Here is a 19,811-nt window from a genome sequence, read left to right on the forward strand (position 1 = left end):
AACACTCCCGCACACACACACAGACCCGAGATTTGAGCCTGTCATACACTGGAGCCCCCTGTCCTGAGCCTCTCACATCCTCAAACTCCTGCATCCCCACATCCTCAGTCTTCTGCCACAACACTCCTGCACCAAATCTGTGCCCTGAGCCCATCATACTCCTAATCTTTCTACCCTGAGCCCCTCCCATCCCCCAACCCAAACTCCTGCACCCTCACATCTACAAGCCTGTGGTTTGCTCAGTAACCCAACCCTCCACCTGACCCCAACACACCCCAGCCTGGAGCCCCCTCCCTGAGACAGCATCCCCTGCTCTACCTCCTCCAAATGCCTTCCCAGAGCTTACACCTCTCGCCCCTTCCCACACCCAAATCCCTCATTCCAACTCCAGAGCCCACACATTCTGTCTCAACCCAGGGTATGTCTCAACTACATGCCTCTGTCGGCAGAGGCATGTAAAATAGGCTACCTGCCATAGTCAATGAAGCAGGGATTTAAATATCCCCCGCTTCATTAAAATAAAAATGGCCACCGCGCTGTGCCGGCTCAGCTGATTGTCGGCACAGCTCGGCAGTCAAGACGCAGATCGGTCAACAAGGGAAGCCTTTGTCGACCGATCCTGTAAATCTAGTTTCACAAGGCATAAGGGGGCTTCTGAAAGAAGGGGTTTTTATGACATTTGGCCCAGTCAACACAGGCCAAATGTTGGGAAAACCTCTTCCTACAGAAGAATAAAAAAAAAGCAGCAGTGTAGATGTACCCTGAGAGTGTATAAGGGCTGGAGATAGTAAGTGATGGAGAGGAGGAGAACAGAGAGAGCGGGGCTTCAAGAAAGCGGTCTTGGGGGAAGGAAGGGGTGGTAGATCTTGGCTTGTTCTGACAATTAAAAAGTGATCTTGAGTGTAAAATGCTTGGAGACCTCTGCCCTAAGTCATACCAGAAGCCACCCCACCTCCCTACTTTCAGGATATCCCTTATCCAGTGTGAGCTGGATCCAGAACTTCCGAATGCATAAGGCCACATTCCAGGAGCTCTGTGCTTGGCTCGCATCCACCCTCCAATGACGCAACACCCATCTGCAGCCTGCCATCCCACTCCAGAAGTGGGTTGCAATTGCACTATGGAAGAGGGCCACCCCAGACAGCTACCACTCGGTGGCTAACCAGCTTGGGGTGGGGAAGTCCACCGTCGAGGCCATCCTGATGCAGGTAAGGAGATCATGGGCTGCAACCCTAGCCCGGGGAGGTGGGAAGGGTGGGCATTGAATAAGGGGGACCCTCAGGACAGCAGGGCTGGGGACTGTACAGGGTGGAGTGGAGGTGGGGGCAAAGCCCTGGCCCCAGGGGCTTGTGCCTTCTCAGCCTCATACAGCCCTGCTGGGGTGGGGTTGCCATGGACTCATGGGGGAGGACATAGGAAGAGGGGGGTGGGCACATCCCACTGGGATCACACAACCCCTCTCTCATTCTCTGTTTTGTGTGGGTTTTTTTGTCTCCTTCTGCAGGTCGTCCGAGCCATCAACTCTCTGCTTCTGTGCAGAGTCATCTGTGTGGAGGACTTGGAGTCGTCTGTGTGGAGGACAGCTTTGCTGTCCTGGGGTTCCCCAACTGCAGGGGAGCCATCAACGGCACGCACATTCCCATCCAGGCCCCAGACCATCAAGAAACCCAATTTGTGAACTGGAAGGACTACTTCTCGGTAGTCCTGCAGGCCCTGGTGGACCACCATGGCCATTTCATGGACATTTATGTGTGGTGGTAGGGCAGGGCATATGATGTCCACATTTTCAGGAACTCCAGCCTGTGTGCCCAGCTGGAGATGGTCACCTTTTTCCCCTTCTGGGAATTTCCAGTGGGTGAGCACACAATGCCAGTGTGATTAGTGGGGGATGCTGCATACCCGCCAATGCCCTGGCTGATGCACCCCTACACCGGCCAACTCAATGCGTCCAAGGACGTTTTCAATGCCCGCCTCAACCGAGCCTGCATGCAGGTGGAGTGTACATGCAGGTGCCTCAAGTCTGCTTCCGCTGCCTCCTCACCCGCCTAGATGTCGGGAAGCAGAATATCCCTGAGGTGGTGTTGGCCTGCGGTGTGCTCCATAATCTAGTGAAGTGCAAGGGGGAGGCCTTCCTCCTGGCCACCCACGAGGCCATGGCTTTGAGCAGCCCCAGTCAGCTGCTACCTGCTAGGCCCATTAGTTGGGGTGCGCATCTGGGAAGCCCTGAGGGAGAGGTTCTCTCAGGACACACAGTAACTGTCCCCAGGGCCTTCCCAACAGGGGCTTCAGCCTTTCTTCTCTCTCCCTTCCCCCTCTCACCTTCTCCTCTTACCCCTACCCTGACCTCCCAATAAACACACCTGGTTGGTTTCAGAACAAAATGAGTCTGTCTTTATTTCACATGAGGAGAAGGTGGGTGGAGGGGAGGGGGCTGTCTGAACTGGGAGGGGGAACCAGGACTGGGAGGAGTAGTGGGGTGGCTTGCAGAGCCCCCTCGGGTGCTCGGAACTTGTCGGGGTTGGACATGTCTTGCAACCTGAAAGGGATAGGCAGGAGGGACGGTTGGAGAAAAGATGTTGGGGCGGTAGTGGGGGCAAGAGGAGGGGTCATATGCATGACTGGGGGAGGAGACATGGCCATGGGGAAGGGAGGGAGCAGAGACATGGCATGGGGAGGGAGGAGAGGCACGGCAGGGTGAGCAGACAGATGAGCAATGGGCATAGACGGGAGGGCATGAGGGTGGAAGGCTGGGGCTGTGGCAGCAAGTGGCTGTTCTCTCATGCAGGACAGGTCACCACACATGGTGTCACAGTGTGCCATCAGGTCAGTCCAGTCCTGCTGCCGCCACTCCAGGTCGATGTTGAGCCTGTGTGACAGGGTGGAGTGGCTGTCCTGCATGACACCAATGTGCTGGCGCATGAGGTCCTTGGGATGCCTGGCTTGTCTTGGCGGCCCCCAGATTGTGGCAGATGGCTATGGTGGCGTGGTATGGCCCTCTGTCCTGGGTGGTCCGGCTGTGGAGAAGATACAATAGGGAGGGGCGGTCAGTCCTCCCTGAACACACATCCCTGTGGAAAGGAATAACTACCACAAAAAGTCCTCTGTCCTGTTGATTTACTGTAATTTTTTTGGCACAAAAACATGCTTGAGGTGTGGACGCTCCACCAGTTTTTGCACAAAAACTTTGTAGTGTAAACATAGCATTCGTGTTTAGAATTAGAATATTGAAATTGTCTGCGCTAACCTATTTCATTTAGAATCATAGATGTATGTGGTAATTATAATTGGTCATGTTTTGGTTGTAAATTTATAAAATTATTCCAAATTTTGGAAAGCTAGCTCTTCATTATTCTTTGCAGAACATTTTTCTTTTCTACAGAAGTAGGTTATTGCCAGGAAGCCTAACCTCCTGCCAGCATCTGGCCTCCAGGTTTTTCAAAACAAGAACCAGTCAGGCAGAATTAATATAAGGAGCCTGTAATATTTATGAAGTTGTCTGCATGAAAATATAATTTCCTTTGTAGACAAGAGAGATTTTTGGAAGTCTCATTGTCGACTTCTCAAACATACTTGAGAAAAAGGCACAGAGAAGCTGGGAATATCTTTGTTCACTTTATAGAGTTCCTCTTACCACTGATTAACTCCATGAGGCTCAACTACTTTTCTTCATGTGGTTTAAATAGAGCCTGACAGCAATTGCCTGATCATCCAGATTTAGGACAATACACACACGTACACACACATGTTTAAATGAATTTTGTAATGCATTATAATAGGGTTTTCTCTATAAATATTTCATTTATCATCAAAAAATGCTTTGTGGAGCCAGACCCACACTGATGTAAATTGGTGTAAATGCCACTGAAGTTACACTAGCTGAGGATTTAGTGTTGGTCTCTGCATTCCTCTTCGAACTTTATGCTATTATATGGCAGCTTCATTCTGGGAAATTAAACCATAAGAAGAAGGAAGATACATATCAAAAAGTATTCACAATGCTCCCTTCCATCTTGCCCAAAAATGTGGCTTGACAACACAAGCATTATTTCCAAAAATCATACCCCAATTTTAGCAAGCATTTTTTTAAAATCTGAAATATAATTTCCATCATTTGAATCTAAAAGTTGTCTAATCAACTATTAGCTAATTCTTAGCACGGAAAGTAAAATCTAGATAATAACACTGGACGTGAACTGAATTTTTACATTGCAGAAGAATGCAAAAAGGGAGACTATCAGAAACAGCTGAAAAATAAACCTTTGCAAATTTTCTATGTAGCGCACGAGTGCACAAGTTTATGCTGTTATGTTTGGAATGATACTACTGTACAGGTATAAATGACCATGATGCATCACCAGTGATGCATTATTAGCCTGAGAAAGTGATTTGTCTTTGTTGCATGGTTTCTATATTGGTTACAGATCATTTCACTAAAATGCAAATATCATTTTCGAAACAAATGTAAATCACCATTTCTCTGAAACAACAAATACTGGCTTAAATCCTGTCTTCAGCTATACCCCTGTGACCTGCCAGACCTTGGAATTTCAGTCCAACACATACGAAGCACCTTGTGTTGAAACGAATACCATGAAAATATTCAAAGCAGCATTTACACCAGTGTAACAGAGACCAAGATTCAGCCAGTAATTTATAGTTATATTTTGTTACTGATTAGGCTCTATTAGGAAATACATTGTGCCCTGTCCTTGCATGGCTGGAAAGTGGGCTATTAGGGAGTGAGGAGCTTTAGTGGAGCCTAAAGGCTGCTACCAAGTTGCTTCTTCCCTTCCCCCCTCCCCCACCCATCATGGGATCGCACTGTTGGAAGGCATGGTACTGTGGTTGCAGTACCCCCCATAACTCATGACAGAATGTGGGGTGGGAAAAGTATGAGGCACCTCGTGAAGAGATATGGCAAATTACCATCTCCTCAGTGCAAGCAAGGAGTATGAGGCTTCTCCAGCTCCAAGGAAAGCACCATGGCTCTGTAGCAGCACTAACCTGGAACTGAGGCTATATGCCACAACTGCACCCCAACAGACACGAGGTTTATGACTTATTACAGAAAGCTGTAACTACTCAGGGTATGTCTACACTACAGCGCTAATTCGAACTTAATTCGAATTAGTTAATTCGAACTAAGCTAATTCGAATTAGCGCAGCTAGACTTAAAAACTAGTTCGAATTAGCGTTTTGCTAATTCGAACTAGCATGTCCACACAGAGTGGACCCTGAACAGAGGTTAAGGCTGGCCGGAAGCAGTGCCGGCAGGGCATCAGATGAGGACTTAGAGCGTGGAATTGCTGTCTCAGGCTAGCAGAGGGCTGTGCTTAAAGGGACCCGACCTCCACCCCGGACAGACAGTTCTCAGGGTTCCCCGCTTGCAAAGCAGTCCTGGCTTGGAGTGCCCTGAGTGCCCACACGCAGAACATCACAACACTCGGCCATCACCCCGGCTGCACTTGCCATAGGCTGCCATCCGGGGAGAGGGAGCAATCGGGGGGCTGCAGGAGAGCTTCCACCCCAAGAAGCCCACAGAGCCAGCCCAGTCCTCCCCATCGGGGGCGCGTACCCCATTCCTCCCTCACCTCCTTCCACTTACCCTTCCCTAGCCCCCCTTCCTGATGTACAAAATAAAGAAAATGTGTGTTCAAAAATAGAATCTTTCTTTATTGAACAAAACCGGGGGAGACTGGGAAAAAGAGGTGGGAGAGGGGAAGAGAGAGTCTGGGAGAGGGGAGGGCAACTAAAATGATCAGGGGTTTGGAACAGGTCCCATATGAAGAGAGGCTAAAGAGACTGGGACTTTTCAGCTTAGAGAAGAGGAGACGGAGGGGGGATATGATAGAGGTCTATAAAAGCAAGAGTAGTGTGGAGAGGGTGCATAAAGAAAAGTTCTCCATTAGTTCCCATAATAGAAGGACTAGAGGACACCAAAGGAAAGGAATGGGTAGCAGGCTTCAAACTAGTAACAGAAAGTTCTTCTTCATAAAGCAAAGAGTCAACCTGTGGAACTCCTTGCTGCAGGAGGCTGTGAAGGCTACAACTAGAACAGAGTTTAAAGAGAAGTTAGATCAAGTCATGGAGGTTGGGTCCATGGAGTGCTATTAGCCAGGGGGTAGAAATGGTGTCCCTGCCCAAAGTTTGTGGAAGGCTGGAGATGGATGGCATGAGACAAATGGCTTGGTCACTGTCTTTGGTCCATCCCCTCCAGGGTACCTAGGGTTGGCTGCTGTCAGCAGACAGGCTACTGGACTAGATGGACCTTAGGTCTGACCTAGTACGGCCATTGTAAGCTCAGGGCTCAGGGTCGGGGGTCTCAGTGGACCACCCTGATTTTCATGCAAACCTGCTCCTGGGTGGCCAGGATGGCAGCTCTCCTGCTCTAGACGGCCACTTTCCTGTGCCTAGTGCGGAGTTCGTGGACAAGGTCCACGATGTCTGCACTAGACCAGGCGGGTGCCCGCCTCTTGTGGTCCTGGCCAGGCTCCCGAGAGCCACCAGCCTGGTCCTGGGAAGAGGGGGAGGGCTGGGGGGCATCGGGTGGCTGGCTCATGGCGTGCCAGGTGCAGGGTCTGCTGGCTGGGTGCCGGCAGGCTTGCACGGGCACCGTAGCCAGCCCGTGCCCCTTTAAGGGCTCCGGGGCCGGGAGGGGGGCATACGAGTTTCCCTGGTGGTGCCCAGAGTGGCCACCAGGGAAAGCTGGGGAGGGCTAGCCTCCCACTAGTTCGAATTAAGGGGCTACACAGCCCTTAATTCGAACTAGTAAGTTCGAACTAGGCTTAGTCCTCGTGGAATGAGGTTTACCTAGTTCAAACTAAGCGCTCCGCTAGTTCGAATTAAGTTCGAACTAGCGGAGCGCTAGTGTAGCGCCTATGAAAGTTAATTCGAACTAACATCCGTTAGTTCGAATTAACTTTGTAGTGTAGACATACCCTCTGAGAGCTGGCAGGTAAGGTCCCATGGGAAACAAGACTAAGAGGAAAAACAACTGAAGAGAGTTGGCAGTTTTTCAAAGAGACATTATTGATAAGAAAGTCATGGAGGAACAAACCAAGATGCTCAAGTGTTTAATTAGTCGGCAGAGTGATGAGATCCAGGCTCGACCTCTCCTGCAGCACCATCGATGGAGCCATGTAGATTAGGCTGATCAGCAAAGGGAAATGAAGCCGCGATTTAAATAATTGCGGCTTCATTTAAAATTACATGGCTCAGGGCGCTAGTCTGGACGCTCCCGCGCTGACCTGAAAGCCCTTTATCGACCTCCCCGTTATGCCTCGTAAGATGAGGTTTACTGGGGAGGTCGACAAAAGGCTTTCATTTCAACAGAGGAGAGTCCAGACTAGCGCCCTGAGCCGACAAACAGCTGATCAGCCATTTGTCGGCTCAGCGCAGCAGCCATGTAAATTTAAATGAAGCCGCGATTATTTAAATCGCGGCTTCATTTCCCTTTGCCAAACAAAGAAATCTACATGGCTCCGTCGACGGAGCCATGTAGTTTAGACGTACCCTAGGAGTCCTCAGTTTTCCCTACTCTCCATCCCCTCTCCCAACTTTGATTATGCTAGCTGGACCTAAGCACAGTTGTGAGGCTTTACCCTTTCCAAAACCCTCCCTTACCAGAAAACATGAGTGCTTTCGTGTGTAGCACTATAATTTGTCTTGATCAATAAAGGAAAACTTTCTTAATGGTACGATTTTAGCTTCTGTTCTACAAACCACAGATTATCACTTTGCTCCCAGGTAGAATCATAGAATCATAGAATCCTAGCACTGGAAGAGACCTCAGGAGGTCACTGAGTCCAGCCCCCTGCCCGAAGCAGGACCAATCCCAACTAAATCATCCCAGCTAGGCTTTGTCAAGCCGAGATGTAAAAACCTCTAGGGATGGAAATTCCACCACCTTCCTAGGTAACACATTCCAGTGTTTCACCACCCTCCTAGTTTTTCCTAATATCCAATCTAGACCTCCCCCACTGTAATTAGAGATCATTGCTCCTTGCTCTGCCATCTATCACAACTGAGAACAGACTCACTCCATCTTCTCTGGAACCCCCCTTGAGGAAGTTGAAGGCTGCTATCAAATTCCCCCTCACTTTTCTCTTCTGCACAGTATTCAAACATTTTCTTGCAGGGGAATATGGCACATGGGATGTTAAATGGGATGCAGCAGGGAAACAACCATGAAAAGGTATATTTTAGTGTGTCTCATTCTTAAAGTACTTCCTCAAAGCTTCCCTAATGTTAATAGCAGCACTCTGGGATCTTCTAACAGCTCTAGCGCAAACTCTGCAGCCAAGCTCTAAGACTCAGGCTATGTCTAGACTGCAGGCTTCTTTCGGAAGAAGCTTTTTTCGGAAGAGATCTTCCAAAAAATTTTCTTCCAAAAGAGAGCGTCCACACACAAAAGCACATCGAAAAAGTGATATGCTTTTTTGAAAGAGAGCATCCAGCATCCAGACTGATTGGATGCTCTCTCACATAAAAGGCCATCCAGAACCACTTCAGCCAGGTCACCAGTTGCTTCCCAGTGCTGGTACCGGAGCCTGGAAGAGACACGCACTTAAAGAGACCCTCTTGGACAGCTGTTTCTCTGCTTCTGCTGCGTGCTTGCATACTTCTTCCAGGGACAGCAAAGCTCTCACAGGGCCTGCTGTGGTTGGCCACCTTTTGTGGATGCCTCAGCTTTTTCCTCTGAGCCATGGAGCCGGTGCAGTCCCTGGACATGCGATGGCCCCACATGGCCATGCTGCAGTTTTGCAGCACTTTGTGCCAGCTGCCTTCCTGGTCCTGACTGAGCTCGACCCTGAGCTCACTCTGGGGACACTCTGGCAACCGCACCCAACAGTGGAAAGGCGTTTTTGGAAGCTGGACACCAGTTCAGATTGGTAGGACTGTCTGGTCATGGAGCGGGGGGACCAGCAGTGGCTTCAAAACTTCTGCATGTGGAAAGCCACTTTTTTGGAGCTGTGTGCCTGGCTCGCCCCCACCCTCCGGAGACGTGACATCCACCTGCAGCCTGCCATCCCCCTGGAGAAGTGGGTCGCAATAGCTCTCTGGAAGCTCGCCATCCCCAACAGCTACCGGTCAGTGGGCAACCAGTTTGGTGTGGGGAAGTCCACCATCAGGGCCCTCCTTATGGAGGTAAGGCACACTGGAGCTGCAGTCCCTGCATGGGGGGGAGTCCTGGAAAAGGGGGACCCTAGGGAAAAGGGGGTTGGGGACTGTGGGGGGTGCAGTAGGGGTGTGGGCGAAGCCCCGTCCCCAGGTAGTTGTGCTTTCCCAACCTCACACAGTCCTGCTGCTGGGGGGCGGACTCATAAGGCTCCTAGGGCATTTGAGAGGGGAAGAGAGGGTATGGGAGGAGGACGGGCACTTCCTAAGGGCTCAGGCACTTTCTTTCTCAGTCTCTCTTGTGTTTGTTTGTCTCCCTCTGCAGGTTGTGAGGGCCATCAACTCCATCCTGCTGTGGAGGGTCTTCCGTCTGGGAGACCTGCACCCAATCATGGCTAGATTTGCTGCCTTGGGGTTCCCAAACTGTGCCAGAGCCATTGATGGGACTCACATCCCGATTCGCGCACCAGGGCATTGAGCGGCCCAGTACATTAATAGGAAGGGCTACTTTTCTATGGTGCTGCAGGCTATGGTCAACCACCGTGGACAATTCACAGACATTTTTGTTGGGTGGTCAGACAGGGCACACGATGCCCGCGTGTTTTGTAATTCCAGCCTGTGCAGGAAGCTGGAGGTGGGCACATTCGTCCCCCACTGTGAATTTGCAGTTGGGGACGTGCAGATGCCACTGTGCATCATGGGGGACGCAGCCTACCCCCTTGTTCCATGGCTTATGAAACCCTATACCAGACACCTGGACCCTAGCAGGGACCGATTTAATGTTGGCCTGACCCGGGCCTGGATTCAGCTAAAGTGCGCCTTCAGCCACCTCAAGGCACATTTCAGGTGCCTACTGACCCGCCTCGATGTAGGGGAGCACAACATCCCCGAGGTGGTCACGGCATGTTGTGTCCTCCACAACATTGTGGAGAGGAAGGGGGAGGCCTTCTTCCCAGGGTGGAGGGCAGACGCTAGCTGCAAGGGGCAAGCATTTGAGCAGCTGAGAACAGTTACCATCCATCAGGCCCATCAGGCTGGGGTGCACATCCAGGAAGCCCTGAGGGAGAGGGTCTCTCAAGGAGCCCAGTAACTCTCCCCAGGGCCTCCCCAATAGGTGCCTCAGGATTGCTGCCCTATCCCCTCCCCACCACAACTCCTCCCTTCTCCCCTTCCCTGACCTCTCGATAAGAACACCTGTTTGGTTCCCAACAAAATTAAATCTGTTCTTATCTTTCATTAAAAACAGGTAGGTGGGGGAGGGGAGCTCACAACCTGGAGGGGAGGGGGGCTTGGAGTGGCGTTGGGGCTGGCTAGATGTGCCACCTCGGGTGCAGGGACCTCACTGAAGTTGTGTGGGTCTGGGGACCACAGAGGGATGGGTAGGAGGCGGAGTAGAGTAGGGTCAGAGATGGCATGTGGGACAGGGGAAGGGGGCATAGGTATCACTTGGGAGGGGGCATGAGCATCACCTGGGGAGGGAGCAGAGGCATTGCCTGGGGGGCAGGCAGAGGGGGAATGGGCACACTGGGGGGGCAGGAGGATGGAAGGCAGGAGGAGCAACAGCAGGCGGTTGTGCCATCATGCATGACATGATGACACACATGGTATCACACCGCTGCATGAGCTGGTCCCGTGTGCGGTTCTGCCATTCAGCGTACTTGAGGACCTTCTATGCCAGGATCTGCTGCATGTCGCGCAGATGCTGACATGTTAGCGCATGAGATCCTCCTGGACCCTGGAGCTCCTTCAGGTCCCCCAGTGTGGCAGCTGACACGGGTGGTGTGGCTTGCCCCTCAGTCCCAGTTGGTCCAGCTGTGTAAAATACTGCTCGGTGTGTCTGGGGTCATGCCTGCATCCTTTTGGCTAGCCTGCTTCCAGCCATGGCAGGTGCTGGAAGGGCCCCACACCCGGCTGGATGTGTGTGGCCTCCCCTGAGCCTGGCAGCAGGATCCCACCCATGCTCAGGGGCTACCTGCTGCATCTGTGTGCTGCACACTAACCCTGAACATGGTTCCACATACATGGACTGCAGCACAATGTCCAGCCTGAGTAGCTCAAGCGACACTCGTACTCCTCCCCCTGTGCACCCACCTCCTCCACCCTGTGTGTGTGACAAACTGAGACCACGCACATGAAGATCCCTCCCCGGCGTCCGACGAGGCCTGGGAGACATCCTGGTTGACCAGCACCTGCTCCTGGTCCTCCTGCTCCTCCTCTGGCCAGGCGACGTTGGGAGTCTTGAGGCAGGAGTCGATAACAATAGGTGGGGAAGACATTTCCCCACCCCACAGGATTTGATGCAGCTTCTGGTAATAGGGGCAGGTGTGGGGTCCTGCCCCTGAGTGCGAGCTGCATCTGGTTTAGGGTGGGTGTGGGTTTCCGTTCTCCTCCAGGGACTTGGCCATGCGCTCAAATATTTCTGCATATCAGCGCTTGGAGTGTAGATCCTGCAAGGTGTCCTCCTCACCTCACAGCTCGAGGAGGGACAGGAACTCTGCTCCGGAGTAGGAGGATGCCCGCCTCTTGGTCCCTCTGGGTGGGTCCTGGGACCCCTGTGAGGGCCAGGGGAGTAGCAGGGGGATTGAGGCTCTGCCATGGCTGACAAGGCCTGTGACAGGGAGAGCCCCGTGGTGAGGTGCTGCTCTCAGGTCAGCTTCCTACCACAAGGCTTGTCCAGGGTGCCTGCAGCTTTAAGAGGGGCCAGGAGACAGAAACTATAGAGTCCTGGGGACGGGATGCCCACTAGGGCACCTGTGTTATTTCCTGGATGCCTTTTTTTGGGAACAAAAAACAAAAAAAACCTCCTCCCTGTCCACACACACCTTTTTCCGAAAGAGCTCTTTTGGAAAAAGCCTTCTTCCTCGTAGAAAGAGGATTACCAACACCGGAAAAAACCCTGTTCTTTCGATTTACTTTCAGAAGAACGTGATTGTAGTGTGGACGTAACGCAGGTTTTGTTGGAAAAACAGCTGTTTTTCCAACAAAACTCTGTAGTACAGACATACCCTCAGTGCTCCACCCCTCAGCACACATTTCACTCTTTAAGTCAAAGAGATTATGCAAAGTACAGCACACAGTTATAACCATGGTAATATTCACCTCTGTAAGGTCTAACCTGCCATCAAGACACCTCCATCTTCCTTTCAACCTGCCAAAGGCACATTCCACTACTATATGGTACCAGCTTAGCCTGTTGTTAAATTATCCTTACTACTAATGTCAAGGCATCCTGTATAAGGTTTCATGAGCCAAGGCTGTAAGGGATAAGGATTTCAATGTGCATTTCCACATCCCCCACTGTAATCTTCTGGTCTGTAAAGAAAATCCCCACCTAAAGTTTTCTGCACAGGCCAGTGTTCCTGAAAATGAGTGTCATGCACCCTTCCAGACCACTCCACATTGATGTCTGTGAAATACTCCTGGTGATCCACAAGCCCCTTTAAGAAGTATGCCTTCCTCTTGATTCACTTTGTGACAATGTGGTCTGAAGCTAAAACTGTCATTTATTTACCCCACCCCCAGTTAGGAAAGCCCATCTCTGCAAAGCCATCTGGTATGTCATGCACACTCCCCAGAGTGATGGTCCTCCATAACAGAATGCAATTTTATTGACCTATGTGCACTCTCAACGGTAGACTTCCCCAGTCCAAACTGATTTGCAACTGCTTGGTAGCAATCAGGAACTGCCAGCTTCCAGACAGCAATTGCCACATACTTCTCTACCAAGAGGATAGCTCTTATTCTGGTGCCTTTGCATCGCAGTTTAGGGACCAGCTCAGCACACAGCTACAGGAAGGTTGATTTATGCATGCACAATTTCTGTAGACACTGGTCTTCATCTTACTCCTGCCTGATGATGCGATCCCACCAATTAGTGCTGGTTTCTCTAGTCCAAGGGGCAGTCTACTCTGTACAGCTGCTCTGTGAGTGCCAAATTCAAGGACAGGTTGCTGCTGTCCATCTCATACAGAATGTCAGCTGACTATTATGCAAATGCTTATAGGTTAATGATATAGAGTAGACAACAAGTAGGGTTGCCAGATAGTTTAACCAAAAATACCGAACACCCTCCCCCAAAAAAAACCCACCAGGGAAAAAATTCTGTTGAGAAAAAAAAGGGGGGAGATCAAAGTTGTTGAGAAAAAAGAAAGGACCCGAGAGTTATTAAGCAAAAAAAAAAATACAAAAATTTTAAAAATGAAAAAACCAGCATGGCCCCTTTAAGAAATGACTTTGAGACTTTTTTAATCTAACAGGCTGCTGGCGGCCATCTTGTCTTCCTGATCCAGGCCAGGCAGCTCCCCTGCAGAACCAGGTAAACACCTGGGATTTTTGCCTCCTGGCTGGGAAAAAAATCAGAAAATACCGGACATTTTAGGTGTCCGGTATTTTCTGAATTTTTTTACTGGACAGAAGGCAAATATACCAGGCTGTCCGGGTCAATACCGGACACCTGGCAAGCCTAACTACAAGCATTTCCCCAATCTTGCCAGTAAATTTTTTAGCAGGCTGGTCAGCAGCCCAGTTCAGTCCTGGCTTGCGCCAGATCTGGGACCTACCCCCGCTGCAGCTCTGCATTTAGAGTGTATTAGGAGCTAGGTGGGCAGGCAATCCGGCTCGGTTCTGGCTCGCACCAGATCTGGGAACTCAGTCCCTCTTCCCCCCAGATAGGGGCTGCTGCCCGCCCGCACTGCTGCCTTTGTATCATCTGGTGTTTAAACTGGCTCTCCTCATGGACCAGCTCCCACCTGGCACCCTGCACTGCTGCCTCTGATACAGGGGCAGAAGCATGGAGTGGCACGGGGGCTACTCGGGAGAGGGGCCAGAGCACACTGGCTGCCAGCCTCACCCCCAGGGACTATAGAATAGTTGAGTAAACAATAAGAATTCATGAGGTTAATCGACTATTCATTTAACCAATATTTAACATCCTTAATGGGAACGGGAGGAATGAATTACATTGACTTAAGTACTATGCCTCTCATAGAGATGGAGTTACTGAGTCAGTGCAGGAGGTGAGTTACATCTCTGGGAGCTATATTTTAGTGTAGATGTTTACATAATTAGGTTGAAGAGAGCTGTCCTATGTCAACCTAACTGTAGAACAGGACATAGGTGTGACTAATGCACATCCCTCAGCAATATAGTTATGTGACCTACGTGCCAGCAAGGACAGCACTATGTCAGTGGGAGAACTTCTCCCATCAATGCAACTACCATCTCTTGTAGAGGTGGAGTTATTCAGAGGCTCTTGCATCACATTCACCAGGAGCACTGCATTGGTGCATTGGTTGCATTGGTGCAACTTCGCTACCATACATTTATAGTGCAGACATGCCTGCTGAGTACAAGTCATCTTAACTAGGTGTGAGAGGGTGGGCAGGCTCTGGGAGGGGGTTCGGGAGTGGGAGAGGATTCCACCCTGGGGCCAAGAGTTCGAGTGCATGAGAAGGTTTGGCGTGCGGGCTCCAGCCAGGCAGCACTTACCTCATATGGCTAACAGTCAGCAGTACAATAGGCTATTTGGCTCCCTACCTGTCCTGACTACATCCAACTCCTAGAAGCAGCCAGCGAGTCTGGCTCCTAGGTGGAGGGGTGGTCACATGGCTCTTTGCACCCACAGGTACTGCCCCCAGCTCCTACTGGCCACTGTTCCCAATCAATGGAAGTTCCGGAGCTGGTGTCAGGGAAGGAACAGCGCACGGAACTTCCCTGATTGCCTCTGTGCCTAGGGATTGCAGGAACATGGCAGCCATTTCCAAGAGCCCCACAGAGCCAGCGCAGGCAGGGAGCCTGCCAGCCCCACTGCACTGCTGACCAGATTTTTAACGGCCCGGTCAGTGGTGCTGACCAGAGCAACTAGGCTCCTTTTTTTGAATATTCATTCCAAATGACAACCAAAGACTTGGCAACCCTACTGTAGGGTGGACTCCCCTCACATTGGCCCATTTTGTCTCTACTGTTGAACCCCAGACATTTTCCTTTTACCTTTCCTTTGCCATCTAGGGTACCCCTCCTTTACAAGAAAGCTCCCATTTTTCCATTTAAACTCAGCCAAAATTATTAATTATTAAATTATTAATATTACTATTATTATTATGGTTTTGGTCAGTTTTCAATTTTGTAACAAAAGTTATGTGTAGTTTTACTTGCCAGAGAAGAGTGCTGATGACATTAGCCTTTTTGTTTTTCACACTTTTTGGCTGAATTTTAATTCAAGTTCTTTATTAATTCTGTTCACTTTGGGATGGTACAAAAGTCCATTTCTAAACATTCCTAAATAACAACTCTGTTTTCCCTTCCCATTAGTCAGAAACCACCTTGGTCCCTGTTTGCAGTTCTCTCTGATACTTATCTAAAACCCTGTTTTCGGCCACACATAACTTTCTAAAACAAATTATCCTATGCACTGAAATGTCTCCTACTTGTCAGCCCACAGTTGAAGAAGCAACTGGACCCCAACCTTAAACATGCTGTTGATGGGTTTGTTTTTTCCCCAGAATAAATTTATATCCTTAGTTATATTACATTATAACTTAATTTGACAAAACCACAACTTTTATCTCTTTCTCCATAAATAAGCCACAATGGCTCGTTTCAAAGACTGGTGTACATTCAGTCAGCGTAAGACCAACAGACGTCAGCAGCCACGTATACCTTTAACTCACTACACAGACAAGGAAAGGTGCACTGTTAGGTGCACAGAGAGAGGTCAAGGAATTCTACATGGAATAGAAAAACCAGAACAGCCCCAGTATGGGAGCAGGCCAGTTTCCCTATCTTACCTCATATGAAACAAATGTGCCTGTGCCTGCAGTTTGCAAAGTAATTTAGGTTCACACCCACACAAACAAGCTATTGCAAACAGAATTGTTTGGGAATAAGAATGGCTCTTTTCCATTTTACTCCACCCTTGTTTAGGTCATTACGACCCTGAGGAACATAAATGACCCTGAGGAACATAACTGAGATCAGACCACTCACCAAAGCTGCCAACAGTCATTTTTTATGTCAGACAGCCCACGATTCTGAAGAGAGTATTCAAAGTCTCACTCCCCTGACAGTGTCCCTTGTTCTGCTTTCCCATCATTTAAGAATTTTGTTCTGTTGTGCATTTCCTGTTTTTAAGCTGTTCATGCAAACATCAGCCCATTGCAAACTCAGGCCATCCAGTATGATCAGTAAATACTGTCAAAAAGAAAAGACAAAAACACGAAATATATTAAAATAGATTGAAAAAAAAGTTATCTGACCATCTCCACAGACTGGTTTTCTTACATCGTCTCCAGCAAAATCACCAATAGGCCAAACAACTTCATTCATCCATCATCCTCTCCTGGTTAGTCAGTACTTCCTCGATACTTCAAACTCTTACTTATGCAAACAAACCTTACTCACATTTGTGGACCCACTGATTTTAATTCTTCAGTGTAAATAAAAATGTACAAGATAGGGACCACTTTAGGTAACATCACACATAATTCATTTTCCTCCCCCCCCCCCCTCCCCCCCAGCGGTCATGCAAGGCCAAGTATTATTTTTTAAAGGGGGGAAGGGAAGGAAAAGGAAGTTTTTGGACAAACATTAGCAAATCAAAGAGGGAAAGCTGTGTTAGTCTATAACTTAAAAAAATGAGTGGTCCTGTAGCATCTTAGAGACTAACAATATATATATATATATATATATATATATATATATATATATATATATATATATAGTATCGTGAGCTTTCTTGAGGACAACCTGCTTTTTCAGATGAGTGGAGCTCCTTTTTGCTCCTTTTGAAGAAGCGGGTTGTGCCCACGAAAGCTCATGATACTATATGTAGGAAATTATTTTGAAATAATAACTCTCAAAATAAGTATTTTGAAATAGTGTCCACACTACAAGGCAGAATCGAAATAGCACAGAATTATTTTGAAATAGCACGTCCATGCTGATTGGAGCCCGCATTACATTTAAAGCCCCCAGAAGCACTCTGAGGACAGCACCAGGAGGGCAGACACTTCCAATAGATGCTTGCTGCAGCTAGCTGAGATATGTGCTTAAAGGGGCTCCTCTCTAGTCACATCTCACACACCACTTTTCCACTGCCTACCCCCTCGCGAGACACCAAACTCATGCCGTGTGCTTTGGTTACACTTGTGGACGCCACAACACCTCTCCCTTCCAATGCCTTACTTTCTCACCTTCCCCCCTCCCCTGCGGACCAAATAAAGATGACTTTTTTTTTTGAACAAACAATTCTTTTGTTATTTACAGGACACAATAGGGAGGGACTGAGAAAAGAACCTGGAATGGGGAAGGGAGGAGGAGGACTCAGGGATAGGGCTGGGAGTGGCGTTTGCCTTGGGTACCTCAGGAGGAGTCAGCTGCCTAGGAGGTCCCACCACCAGATGTTTGGGGGCTCTGGTAGACCCTGGGGACTAGGAGGAGAAGCCAGGAGGCAAGGGCAGGTGCAGGGAGTTGGGAGAGCAGGCAGTTAGGGAGCAGGGGTGGGAAGTTGGGGAGAGCAGGGAATTGAGTAGGGAGGTGAGAAGGTGGCTGGTGGCCCATTCCATACGTGCGGCCTTGCAACAGCTCCTACCACATGGTCTCCCTCTGTTCCCCGTCAGCCCAGCACTCCTCGTGGTTGGTGGCCCGCTCCTAGTGCTCATCGAACCCCTGGATGAGGGACGTGTGGGCCTAAGGCAGGCCTTCCGAGTACACTTTCTATGGCAGATCCCATGGAGTTGGGAGAATGGTGTTGGAGGTGGTGGATGTGCCAGGCTCGCAGCTGGCACAGGACCAGTCATTGTTTTATTAGCAAACCAAAGTTATAATGCTTATTTCAAAATTGTTATTTCTAAATAGCGTTAGTGTGGATGCTCAGCTGCTGCTATTTGAAACAATTAGCCTCCAGAGGTCTCTCACAGCTGTACTTGTGACTGCTCTGGCCACATCCTTGATAACTCCAATGGTCCTCTTCTCCTGCAGAGTTTAAAGCTGCAGGCAGAAGGGAAAGGCACCTTGTGGCACCAGGACAGCATTGCTAGCCCAACGTCACACAAGAACCTTCATTGGAACCATGTCAGACGCCAGAGCTCCCTCTGCACCCTGCCATGGCTGCCAGCATTCCTGCAGCACCCTCAGATGCCCCTAGCCAGGGACAAAAGAGGGCATCAGCCTGGACTGGTTCAGAGATCCTGGACCTCCTTGAGGTCTGGGGGGAGGATACCAACATCCAGGTTCTCCACACCAAGAGGAAGAATGCTGACGTGTACGGCCAGAAGGTCACCAGCCTGATGGAGAAAGGACACATACGGATCTTCAACCAGGTCCACATGAAAATAAAAGTACTCCAGCAGGCCTACACTACAGCCAGGGAGCAAAGTTCTTGCTCTGAGGTGGCACCACACACCTGCCGCTTCTATGAGCAGCTGGATGCCATCCTGGGAGGGATGCCAGTTACTCCTCTCTCTCCCCACCCCGCCCCATTGTCGTCATTGACTCCTGCCAGGGCACGCCCGGCATCAGCCTCCATCAGGGTGGGATTGTAGAGGAGGATCCAGTTTTCCTTATTTCAAGTTAGTTAATATACTGTGGCACTTCAATCAGTAAACTATTTTCTTATTCATAGTAACTGAACTCAATCAGATCAAATGGTGCTGAAATGAAAATGTGTAGCTTCCAGTCACAATAGGATTATTGCACACTGTTTACTAAACCCTAATGCTAAGTTTACAGTTAGAATTTGAAGCATTCACAGTTTGAATAGTTAGCTTTGGAGTTAGTTTAATTCTAGGTTTTTTCACATGTTAATAAATAAATATTTATAGAAAATGTAAGTAATTAACAGAATGGTTGAAAGAAGGCAAATGGCAATTGGTATGATCAGCCTATGAGCGTAAATGCTTTGTTTTGGTATGGTGAACAAGTAAAGGCATGTAAATGCTTCCTGTTTGTACCTATTAAAAATATACCAGCATCTTGATATCTGTTAGTTTATGGCAGCAGGCGCTGCTCTTCCTGTTCCTCAGCAGGGGCGTGACCGAGGGCGTGACGCTGCTGCTGGCTCTGCAGACGGGGCTGCTGGACCTGCAGATTCTGCAGAGAACCTTCCTCCTCAGCATCATCCTCTTCATCATGGTGAGGTCCACCCTGCAGTCCATGATCGAGATAGCCGACCCCATCGTGCTGGCGCTGGGGGCTTCGCGCAACAAGAGCCCTTGGAAGCATTTCCGCAGCCTCAGCCTGTGCCTCTTCCTCCTGCTCTTCCCCTGCTTCCTGGCCTACAAGCTCGTCCGCTTCTTCCACATGGACTTCTGGCTGGTGCTCTTCGCCCTCCGGGTCCCCTCTCTCCTGGCCTCTTCTTTGATACAATCTCCCACAGCATTTTTGCCAACAAGTTAAAGAAGTCCAAATCAGATATATGGACTGTAAGGTTGACAAAACTGGCTAGATCATCATGCTCAACGAGTAGTGGTCAATGGCTCAATGTCTGGTTGGTGGTTAGCATCAAGCAGAGTACCACAAGGGTTGGTTTTGTTCAATATCTTGATTAATGACCTGGATGAGAGGATGGATTGTACCCTCAGCAAGTTTGCAGATTACACTAAGATGGGGGAGAAGTAAATACACTGGAGGGATAGGGTCCAGAATGACCTAAACAAATTGGAGGATTGGGCCAGAAGAAATCTGATGAGGTTCAACAA

At 49.4% G+C, this 19,811-nt stretch overlaps 1 long non-coding RNA gene across 1 annotated transcript in view; it reads right to left on the reverse strand.

The window, feature by feature from the left end:
• Positions 1-2,437: 2,437 nt before the first annotated feature.
• Positions 2,438-19,811, reverse strand: part of LOC112545186 (uncharacterized) — a 78,147-nt gene continuing 60,773 nt past the window's right edge. Inside the window, exon 6 of the long non-coding RNA XR_016350053.1 lies at positions 2,438-3,014. This is a non-coding gene — a long non-coding RNA (uncharacterized LOC112545186). The remainder of the gene's footprint in view (positions 3,015-19,811) is intronic.

Source organism: Pelodiscus sinensis, chromosome 7, assembly GCF_052426305.1.
Source record: "Pelodiscus sinensis isolate ZL-2025 chromosome 7, ASM5242630v1, whole genome shotgun sequence".
NCBI lineage: Eukaryota > Metazoa > Chordata > Testudines > Trionychidae > Pelodiscus > Pelodiscus sinensis.